This window comes from Vidua macroura, chromosome 1 (assembly GCF_024509145.1).
Source record: "Vidua macroura isolate BioBank_ID:100142 chromosome 1, ASM2450914v1, whole genome shotgun sequence".
Classification (NCBI taxonomy): Eukaryota; Metazoa; Chordata; class Aves; order Passeriformes; family Viduidae; genus Vidua; species Vidua macroura.
Window position 1 is genome coordinate 117,395,353 of NC_071571.1, and position 11,795 is coordinate 117,407,147.

Here is an 11,795-nt window from a genome sequence, read left to right on the forward strand (position 1 = left end):
TTAGTGAAAACAAAACCGACCGTGAAGCTGTCAGTTCATGTCATGGTCCAAGAAAAAATGTTCTCACCAGCAGGGATGATGTGGAGTAGGTCAGTTGTGTGGGATTGCTCCATTTTTATAAGAATTCACTACTGTTCCTGATTAAAGAGGTGGCCTGGTCTTGTCTCCAGTAGTAGTGGGAACCAGGAGCCTGAGATGAGCAGTCAGGCACTGGCCTGTTAAATCAGAATTTAGATGGAAAGCAAAGTATTCCTGCCTCAAACGCCAGCAAACTAAGTGATGAGCCTATTTGGGAGGGACAGTGAGTTGTTTGTCGCCTCTGTGCCGCCGGCACTTGGGTGGGTGCTGCCTTCCAGCTATCCAGATCATCACAGGTAAGTGGCAGTACCCAGGCAGCATTTTGGAGAGATTGAGTGGGACAGTGCAGACAGGCTGGGGACAGCTGCCCACAGCTGTGTGTGCACCCATGCCACGCACAGTGACGAGTCACAGTGTGCCGTGTCAGACAGCCTTCTCACCTATTCCTCCCTAAAAGTCTTTGGTTATGTCCTTGAGTTAGCCTTGAGAGAGCTGTACGTTGTTATGTGAGAAATAATGCTGTATCAGAACACTTCCACATAAAAGAATAAATTTTGTGACTAGTATTTCCCTCTTGTTGCCGGATTCCCAAGAATGAGGCATCAGGGAATGCTGATGCCCCTCAGAGAGCTCTGCCCCTGAGAGGCCTGACAGGTGAGTGGCATGTGGGCAAGAGCTGCTGGAGCTCACTGCCCCTCTGCTTTTCTGGTTCAGTTCCTCAGTTAAAGAGTTCCCTGCCACAGAAGTGGCTGTTTGGGCCAGTTCCAGCTTTTGTCACTATGGCTGGCTTGAGTTTCAAAAAAAAAAAAAACCCGACCAACCCACACAAGTGTCTACCCTGGCTTGCCCTCTGTTCCCTTAGCTTGCTGGTGCCACAGGGTGGCTCCTTGTAGCACTTATATTTCCAGCACTTTTAGCTCTTCAGCTGAAGTCGTTAAAGTTGTTCTTTCTGACACGAGTCTGTTGCTTCCTGGTACTTACCAAAATCCATGTGCTCTTGGTATTTCAGCATGCTATGGATTAGTGAACGATTTCTTCGGAAAAAATATTGTTTTCCTTCAGCTTATGGCATATCACTATCACCTGTGCTCTGTTGGCCACTACACACTTTGTCTCGTGTGCTTCCATTGCTCTGTAAATTTTGAGAAACTTTGAGTAAAACCTTCACTTGTGAAAGAAAAAGAAACCATTTGACTTTTTCACTTCATTTGACTGAAACAGTGTTCAAAGATTAATAAAATGTGAGTGTATGTCAGGGCTGTGTGACTTGGGAGCCACTTCCCAGCAACCATGGGACAAAACATGATGCCTTTGCTGGTCTAAGGCTCTGAAATGGCATCCTGAATGCTGAGCCTGAAGTGCTTGGAAGACGGTTACTCCAAGCACAAACTTGGGCTCACTGTATGGTTTCACATCTCTCCTTGCATGAATAAAAGTAAAAGCAAGCCTGTGAGAGGAGAAGTTTTTTAGTTTTGGGTACATCTGTACAGAATTTCCTCGGGAGCTGCAACTTCCTTCACCACAGCAAAAAAGCTTTTTAGAGGAAGCCACCTGGAGGGCATGGCAGCAGCACAAGTACTTTCTGTCGGAACCGATGCATGGCTTGGACCTTCACAGTGCTGAGCAGGTGAGGAACCAGATGTGCTTAACAGAGCTGTTCTCCAGCAGGGTGGGCTGCTCTGAGCTCTCTGCACAGCCCTCAGCAGCTCTCAAACAAGTTCAATACCTGGACTGGGTTGTCAGGAATGAGGCACAGACTGCTTGGCCCTTGTAGCCTGAAGGCCTCCCTGTGCACAGCTTGTCTGGGGACTCACGACTTTGTGAGGTGTCATCTGCTACCTGCGGAAGTGACAATGTCTACATCTTAAGATCACATTTTGCTGTACGTGGCTGTTAAAACAGATGCTGGTTCTTCAAAGTCTACTGAATAAGTAACCTGCCTTTGCATTTTCATGTGATGCTAAATCGTTTGCATTTTGTAATTCTGATATTTTAAAACAGGTTTGAATGCCGCCCAGTAATCTCACTGCTGTACTTCCTACGGAGTACATTAACTTATCTCTGCACAGCTATGCCTGTCAGACACATTGACTTGCTCAGCTTGGTACAAACTATCCCCACAAACTTGAGAGTTTACCTGCTTAGGTAAAGTGTAGCAATTCGCTGGGGTTTTGTTGGTACACATATCCTTGCTCTGCAACTGCTGTTGAAATTCTCAGCCATTAATGCAAATTCTTTCTAATCTGTGAGCCAAATGGCTGCCTACATCAGATGGATTACTTCTTCCCAACAGCACACAAAGGGTTGGGTGGCTGGCTACAAGTGAATTTTCATCCCTGTCATCTCTTGGGTATTTTAATAAGCTGTTACCAATAAGGTTAATCATGAAGATGCCATATTGCTGTTTCCTCATTCTCCTGTGAAGCTGCCTTGTTGGTAACTCGTGGAGTTACAGCTTTCTCTTTGGGGACTGGCTGAAGCAGAAGTTAAGGTTTCAAAAACTTTCCTCTGTAGCAGCTGCACAGTGATGTATTTTGTCCACGTCTGGTACTACTACTGAGTGTGCATGTGTGTGAACTTGTGCCACACCATGACAGTGTCCCACCCTGGAGTGGTGAAACCACTGCAGCACTTTTCCTTACTCTCTATTTCCTGTTATTGAGGAGTTAGAGAATGGCTGTAATTTTCCCCCTTCTGTGAAAGTGCTATTTGCAGATTCTGTTTCTTCTGATGTTGGAAAGCGTTGGGAGACTCCCTGCGCATTTTTATGACTTGAGTAGTAAGCCAGCTGATTCAATAGGCCACGGTGTGAGGATGATTTATGGCACCTGAGGAGCTGGTTCTGTGCCTTCTACAGGACACATGCAGTAGAGACTGGGGCTTTTTTTTTCCCGTGGAACAAACATTTAACCAAGTACCTATCCATGCCCCCCACCCACTGCTTCTGCCATGCTAATATATTACTTTTTTTAAAGAAGTGCAGCATTTCTTTGGTTGGCTCATCCTGGCACCACGATATGCTTTGAACACTTTTCATGCACGGCAGCTTTGCGCTCTGATTTCTGCTCAACAAGAAACTGAAACAAGTTCTAGAGGGAGCACTGAGGCTGCTGGCAGTTGGTCTCAGAATGAGTTTCTCGCATCCCTAAATCTTGGAGAACTTAAATCTTTGAAAGCAAGGGGAGTTCCAGGCAGGCTCACGCTACACCAGAGTGCTTGGCTGTCAGACTAGGGCCACACTTAAATGATACACGCAGAAAAACAGACTTGGGGTAAGTGTTTCTAGGCTGTTTTCTCTCAGGTCTGTCAACTTACTGCAAGAGAAAGCTGAAACCGATTACATTTAGTAACTTGCAAAAATACCTCTGTGCAAGTCTGTTGTCTTCTTGTTTGTTTTTTTCAAAGGGTACAGAAATGCAAATAAAAATAGAAAGATGGTAAACTGGGCAAATTTAGTGAAGGTATACTTGGGGCATGTGCTGCTTCAAAGTGTTTTGTTTTTAAATACTATTTCCACTTGCTATTTTTAACTTCATGGAAGACCTTGGTGAAGAACAGGGAGTGTATTCCACTGCACCATCACGTGCTATCAGCATTTTTCAGCTGAAAACCTGGGAGAGCAACACCCCAGCTGCTGGCCCCTTTCTGGGTGATTGCACAGGCCCAGCTGCATGGAAGATGGTGATGCCTCTGAAACAGCTAACCTCCCCTTCTCCCAAAAGGCGCTTTCTCCTAAACCCAAGAGAGACTGAGTAGGCCAGACATGAATGACACAATGTGGAAGAGTGTCATACTTCCTCTGGAGAGGCCTGAAATATTTTTGCAGCTGTAGTGGCCCTCATGGCTGTGAAATCAACATGGACACCTGGATGAGGGAGCCAACAACCCGAGAAGCTTTTGACATTCACGTTGTCTGGATCCAGCTCCCAGCTTGCTGTGTGTTAAAAAGAGCGTAGAGGAAAAGCTGTGTGAGATCCTGTGAGGAGAGGACGCCTTCTCTCTTTCCCACGGAAAAGATACGAGGGTGGGTGCAGTGAACAGCCCCCTAAAAGGGCGGCAGAGCTGGAGGGGGAGGGTGTCCCTGCTCAGAAGCACATGACTTTGTTTTTCCTTCTCCAACCTGCCACTAACAATGATAGTAAAAAGTTATCTCGTCAAATGACTCGCTGAAAATTCCTGTAATGCCGAGTATCTTTGCATGGGGTTTACGCTTTAATCTCTTTATACTTTTAAGACGCTTATTTAGTTTCCAGAGCAGTGCGGGGAGGACCGCTACGCGCGCTACTGGTAATCACTTTTGGGTGGGATTTGTCTAATTTACTTACGGAATGAGTTTGTTTCGGTTTGTATCATGAATTCGAATGCATCGCTTACAAACACGGCAGCGGCAGAGCCGGTGCCCGCGCGGTGCCGGGGGAGCGCGGCCCCGCCGGGACGGGGGCGCTGCCGCGAGCGGGCGGCCAGCGCTTAATGGCCGCTTCCCTTTGAAAGCCCGACCCGCTCGGGACAAAGTCCACCCTAAACCGCGGTCTCGGGCGATCCTACCCGCGCCCCGCCCCACCCCGCCTTGGTGGCCGGGATGAGAGAGGCGGGCGGGGGTGCGGTGCCCGCTGCCCGTGCGGGGGCAGAGGCCAGGGCCGGGACGGGCGGCGGGGGGCCAGGCAGCCTCCCGGGACGCCTCTCGGTTTCGTTTCGCGGCCGCGGTTGGGAAGTTTGAAGAGCGGCAGTGACACAGTGACACCTCACACACAGCACACCCCCCGGGCTTCACCGGGAGTTTCCCGGGACGGGACGGGACGCGCTAGGGCGGGCGGGCGCGGCGCTGACCCCGAGGTGCGGAGCGGTGCAGAGCAGCCCCCCCTCGGCCCGGTCAGTGCGGCGGGGCGGAGCGGAGCGGCGGGGGAGCGCACGGAAGACGCCGTGCCCCGCCGTGCCCCGCGGCAGCGCACCCTCGGCCGGCGGGCGGCCGGAGCCCCGGCGAGGCGCTGGCGGGCTGCGCGCAGGCAGGTTAGTGACCCCCGCCCTTCCCCCGCCCGGGGTGCGGGGGGGGGGGGGTTTCCTATTTTTTTTTTTTTTTTCCCTCCTCTTTTTTTTTTCCCCTTTTCCCCCCTTCCCTCCTCGTTGCATAAATTATGCCGGGCGGGGCCGTGACGTCGCGGGGGCGGGGCGCGCGGCGGCGCTCGCCCCCGGGGAGGGGGCGGTGTCGGGGGCGCGCCTTGTGGCGGCGGAGGGAGGGAGGAAGGAGGGAGGGAGGCGGCGGGGGCGGGCGGGCGCAGGGGGCGGCAGCCGCCTGGCTGGCTGGTGTCGCGCTCGGCTCGGCTCCGGCGGGCGCGCTCGCTCGCTCGGGAACTATCGGATTAAACTTGAATCGAGTGAAATTACACAAAGGAGCGAAGCGGAGCCGGCGGAGACCCCGAAACTACCCGAGACCCGCGCTGACCCTTCCTCTCCCTCCCCTCCCTTCCACCCCTCCTTCGCCTGCCCGCCCCGGTCAGGGATCCCCCTCCTCCCCTCTTAGCCCAGCCCCGGTGCGAGCGAGCAACTCCGTGCGTGTGTGTTGTGTGCGTGTGTGTTGTGTGCGAGACCCGCACCCCGCCTCGCCCCCCCCCCGGCCGACGGCACCAACTCCGGAGCGTGTCCCCTCCTCCTCCCCGGCCCTTCGGCGGAGGGCAGCGAGGGAGCGAGCGGGGGACACCGGTCCCCGACGGCCACGCACCGGCCCGGTGAGTGACCCCGCACCTCACTGGGCGCGGAGGGAGGAAGGGAGGGCGGGCGCCGGCCATGGAACAGGGGACCCGCGGCAGGTCTCTGTCCCCGGCGGAGCGGAGCGGCGCGGGGGTGCTCGCTGCCGGCGGCGGTCCGGGGGGGTGGGGGATGCTGAGCCCTGCCGCGGCTCCGGGCGAGGCGGGGCGGGGGGGGTGTGTGTGTTGAGGGGGGTGTCTCAGCGGGGCACTTCCCCGGGTGTAAATGGCTTTTTGTTGTGCTGCGGCCGGCCGGCCGGCCGCCTGCCTCGCCTCGGGGGAGGGGAGGGCACCGGGGAGCCGGAGCGCCGGCGCCCCTTCCCTTCTTCTCCCCCCTGCGCTCCTCTCCGCAAGTTTGGAAGGTGACTAAAAATCCGGGAAAAGTTGAGTGAAACTGCGCGGCGGGGGCGGCAGGGCCCAGCGCCGGCCGGGATGGCCGCGGGAGCGCTTCCCCCGCTGACCACGCTGACGGCTCCCGGCGGCCGCGTCGGCACAACAAGCGCTAACAAAGTGAGGGCGCTTCCCTGCCGTGCACGGCCCGGCCCGGCTCGGCCCGGCACCGCCCCGCTCCGCGCAGGCACATGGGTCGCCGGGGCCGGGGCCCGGGCCGCAGCGGGGGCACCCCCAGCGGAGGCCGGGCGGTGGGTGGCGGCGGGCGGCAGGAAGGCGGGCGGGGAGGGAGGAGAAGGAGGAGGGAGGCGGGAGCACGAGGTGCCGCTCCGGCCGCCGGTGCGCGCGGCGGGGGGATCGTCCTGCCCCGGCGGCACCGGGAGGGGGCAGGGGGCGGCCGGCGCTCCCCGGCGGCCGGAGAAGAAAGGGGAGCGGGGGAAAGAGGGAGGGGACGGGAAGGGAAGGGAGAACGCTACCCGAGGCGGCCGGAGCGGTGCCGGCGGACGCCGCATAATAGGGGTTTCACCCCGCCGGGTACCTTCGCTCCGCCGGCGCGGGGCCGGGGCGGGCGGGAGGAGCTGCCGCCGCCGCGCACATGGGGTCGGGGCTGGGGCGCTCCCCTCGTCGCTCTTCCCCCCACCCCGTTCCGGGCCATTTTGAGGGTGAGCGGAAAAAGGTGGTTTGAGGCCAAAGCGGTCAGGGCGCGGAGCTGGGGGGGGTGCCGGCCGCCCTCGGTCCGCGGGGCGCGGTGGGAAGCGGAGCGGGGCCGGCGGCGGGCGCTGCGTGCGGGGCGGCGGGGAGCGGGCAGCGCCTGTGCGTGTGCGCGGGTGTGTGTGAGAGAGCGGTGGCGGGGGGAGGGGGGCAGGGTTGTTAGTGAGTCTCAGGGAGAAGGCGCTGCAGGCAATGAGCAGCCATCATTACGTTGCCTTCATTTATCCCGGTAGCGCTAAATCAGGGGACGCGCTCCCACGCCGGGGGAGCCCCTCCGGGCGCGCCCCGCGCTGCCGGGCCGGTCTTCGCGGGTGGGTGTTCGGGGGGGGCGGGTCGGGGTGCTGGTGAAGGGGGTGGTCGTGGGGCACGGGCTGGAAATGGAGCTGGTTTCCCCGGCTCCCCCCGACAGCCCGCTCACGCCCGGGTTTAAAGTAGTTGTTTTTTAAACAGACAATGGACAAAAGGAAAGTAGCGATGGATGCCCGGGAGCTCCCTGTCCGCTGCGGGGCCGCGCGGCGCCGCGCAACTCTCCCGCACTTACCCACTTTCTGCCTTTGTTTTCGTTTGGGAAGGGGCCGAGCGTGCCTCCCCACTACAGAAAAGGGCAATTTTTTTCATTTGCGAGAAGCCTTTTTTTTTTAATTTTTTTTTTTTTTTTTTAATTTCCCGTGCCACTTGGGCTTCCGCGGATGTTTGGCTTGGGGAATATCAGAATAACCTCGGTGCGATAAGTTTGTTTCTGTGTCGATGTTCGTCTCGATTTTTACTCTCATCAAAGCAGATCGCGGGCAGTGTTTATCCTGGAAGATGGCTTTCGGGAGAATGTGTTAGCCTTTTTTTTTTTTTTTTTTTTCCTTTTCCTTTTTTTCTTTTCTTGTGTTATACGGGACTAGCGGAGGTACAAACAAGCAAGTTGAACAAAAAAATGTTTCTGTTCATTTCCTCACAGATCATCCATTCTAACGACGGCAAAAAAATCTTAATGACTATGACCTTAGCAGCATGGGTAGCTGATTTTTCCCAATTATAAATCCCGTTAGTTTGCGGTAATGTGTGAGTATCAATATATAATTCATATTAAAAAGCATGATTCGTAATTATTATTCTTTTTTTTTTATAAAAGTTGAAATCTATAATTTTCCAATGAGAGTGCTGCATCTGTCGCTTGGAGTGTTTTTGTCTCGCTGTTGCACAACAGAGGCTCTCCAGTCTTTAACCTAAAATGGCAGCTTTAATTTGACTGGGGCCCATTCATTGACAATGATAATAAAAAGGCTGAAAGCTAAATGTAGCTGGATGCTTGGGGCACGTATGCAGAACACTTTCCTCTCCATTGCTGGGCACTGCTAAGAGAGGAACTTCCAAGCTCTCTAGTTTCCACCGTGAAAGTTTCCAATACTTTTTTTTTTCTTATTAACAAAATAAAAATAATAATAGAAACCCCGTGTTGCTCAGCATAGACTGTATTTTAGGTGTCCAGGTTGCTTACAAACTTAACCGTGAGGTGATAGTTAGAGAGAGCTCCTTTGAAGAGGTCTGCATTTATAACAGCAGCAGAAAAATTCTGGTAATCACTTCTAAAATAAGATGCAGTCTGGGGGAAAATTAACCATTTCTTTCTGAGGTTTGTAACAGGTGATCAGAACAATTACATTCTGTATATTTTCCTATCTCCAGCTACCAAACATGGGGAGTATTGCTTGTTTCGTCTTGTTTGGTGTTGTAAATGTGCTCAGGATTTTGCAGAGATGCTTATGATAGTGTACTATTTTCCTCTAGGTTAAAACCACAGCTGCTTGGAAAAAGTAATTATTTTTGGTCTTAGACATAATGTGAAGTTTGAAACAGTTTTACGGAACAAAATTTCCCCTACTAAAGTACTGGTGAATGCCGCAGATTTACACATCTTGTCCTGTCTTTCTGTTGACCTGAACTGCTTATTTTCAGTCTCTTTTGAGCTGTTTTTAGTAAGAACTTTTTATAAAGATCATTATTAAAGCCATTGTACAGGCTCTTAGAAAAGTATTAAATGCTTGTGATTGTAAGTGTAACTCAATTATTGATTCACTGATACTAATTGGATAATCATACTTGACCAAATATCTTACTGAATATTTAACAATGTGATGACATTTCTGTTATTGCTTGTAAATCTTGGTTAGGTTATTTAAACAGGGGAAAAATCCTCATATTTGTAACCCAAAATTATTTTGTCGCCTCTTCAGTAATGAAGGAAAGTTTTGATCACACAATCCTTTTAGGAAAATAAAAATTTCTAGGGATTTTGCATTGTAACAATGTCAGTAAAAATGAGGTTTAGTGGAACACTCTCTATTGCAATCAAAACTCTGTGCAGTGATTGGAGATTTCAGTTGTGACCAGTTCCTTTTGGGTTTGGTTAATGCAGAAACCTGAAGAGTTGTGTCAAAGGAGCACTGTAAAGGTTTCCCTGTCAGTGTAGAGGGGTCAGTTAACCTGAGTGTAGTTTCTTTTCCACATGAATTATTTGCTGGTTTGAACTGAAAAGCTTCTGATGAATGTTTGCAGTACTTCCCGATAACACTCAAATAATATTAGGATTTTATAAGACTAGTGAAATGAGTTGTTTGTGAGTCCAGGTGGATCAGGCCAATGGCGAAGCTGCAAGCAGGTACTGAAGAATGATGTGCTGCTCACTCTGGGCTTGGCATGGGTGGGTGGGTGTTGTGGTCAGCAGGCCTGTCCTGCCCTGGCACACAGGGAGGCTCCATGCCAGGTCTGTGCCCCACGGACGGTGGCTCTGCGGGCAGGAGAACCTGCAGTGTGAGGATACAATATAACCTGAACAAAGGCAACTCGGACATGATTTTCTGTCAAGCTGGAAAGGCTTGAGTAATAGGGGCTTCTCAGGTTTTCTCAGAGCTGCTGAAGTGTGGCTGTGCTTTGCTATGTCCAAGGCATCCTATAGCAGCTGGCTGTTGGGGATTTGGTTTGTTTGTAGTGTATGGTGTGATAGGTAGAGGTTGCTAAGGTGGGAAGGAAGAAGTGGAAGAAAGTAACCAGAAAGAAGGAAAGTGGAAATAAATGCAGGTGTCTCCTTGAATCCTGTGCCTTACCTCTATCCCTTAATTCCCATTCATCTTTACATTAAGTTTCAGGTGGAAAGCCTTTAGAATGTGCTGGTTGGTATTTGCTCTTGTGAATCTGGCATTATTCAAAGAAATGTGTGTGGCTAGCAAGGGTGCAGGCAACTGTGTGACATGTGGTGTGTGTCTGAAGGTCTTCCTTCCCCCAGTTCCTTTAAATCCTCACTTCCAAACCGTTATGTATTTGTCTGCTGTGAACAAATCACTAACTGCTCAGATTTATGAGCTGGTTAACTGATGCCCATAAGTAACACGGGTGATACTTTTATGTTACTTTAATGTTCCCTGTATATAAGAGAAAACTGCAAATTTTAGTAAATAATTAAACTGTCTTTCTGACAAATGAGTCTTTTGTGTATAGGTGAGACTTTAGCCTTCACTTTTCCAACAAAAAAGTTACTGTATTAATTTAGCTTCACCATGTAGCTATCAATTAAGCTTCATCATTAAGAGAGACATTAACTCCATAGTTTCTCATCATTTATGTTTCCTTGAATAGCTTGTTAGCACAAATATAAACTATTGGATTTTAATGAAACAAAGTATTAAATACTGTCTATATTGTAGCAGTGATAAAAAGGCAAAGGGAAACTCTAACTAGGATTTAATTTTTAAAACTCTTTCAGAGGAAGGAGCGAGGTACAATATGCAGAAACATCCCATGTTTTTATTAGGGTTCTGATGAGATACTGAAACCTGATGGAAGTTTTCCTCCTGATTTCTTTCCATCTGCACAATCTGACTAACTTTCAGTGATTTGCATCTTACCCGAGATCAGTGGTCATGGAAATGCCATGTCATAGTTGTGCACTAAAAATCTGTCTTGGAAAATGAGGTTGGAAGGCATGATGCAAAAAATAAAAAGGAGGTTATGACCTAAAGGACACATTCCAAGAGCCCAAATATGACAACAAAGCTCTTAAGGGTATTCTTAAGTATATAAAAGCTGATTAGCTCTTAGCTTCCAACATTGTGACTTTTCTGAGATGTAAACATGTACCTAGAAGAAGCCAAGCCAAAACCAAGGATCTTTGTGCTGCCACTTGGGTTCTTCTCTGGATGCTGTTCTGTAGATGTTTTGAAACACTCTGGTTGTTTTCCTGCCCTTATGCTAAATGCATTATCCTTAAAAAAAAAAAAAAAAAAGAAGGATACAACTTAATTTAAGCATTTTCTTTTAAAAGTTGAAATTCAGTAAAAGAGTGCTAGTTACCATATAAGCTACTGTTTTAGTCAAACATTGTAACACATGACTTTGAAAGCTTATTGCCATGTGAGAACTAACCAGAAGCCCTTGCTGGCATGATGTAGGGCTCGCTTTGCTCTGTAGTGACCTATATAGCTATTTTGGGTGTGGTTTTGCTTGGCTTTCATGGGAGCTGAGTCCAACCTTCCTCTGACATAGACAATTGTTGTGACGAGAGGGCCTTGAGGGGAATGGTGGGGAATAAATAACTTTGGGAATCAATTGTCTGGAAAAAATCATTGCAGCCAAAATGTCTGCCCTCTTCCTAATGGTTCTGAGGGGAAAATAAAATATCACTTTTATGGTCCTGATCCTAGAGCTTATTCTGTTCAGGTTTCATTTAAATATGAGCTTGTGTTTGGGGAGAGCAATGCAGCAATTTACCTGCCTAGGAGTAGCTGGCATGTGGCAAATCTAGTGCTGGATAGTTTTGGAAACACTTTATTTTAATGTCCTTGAGCCACTTTTTAAGCTGTTCAGCTGAGCTTTCTGCTTACTGCTAGA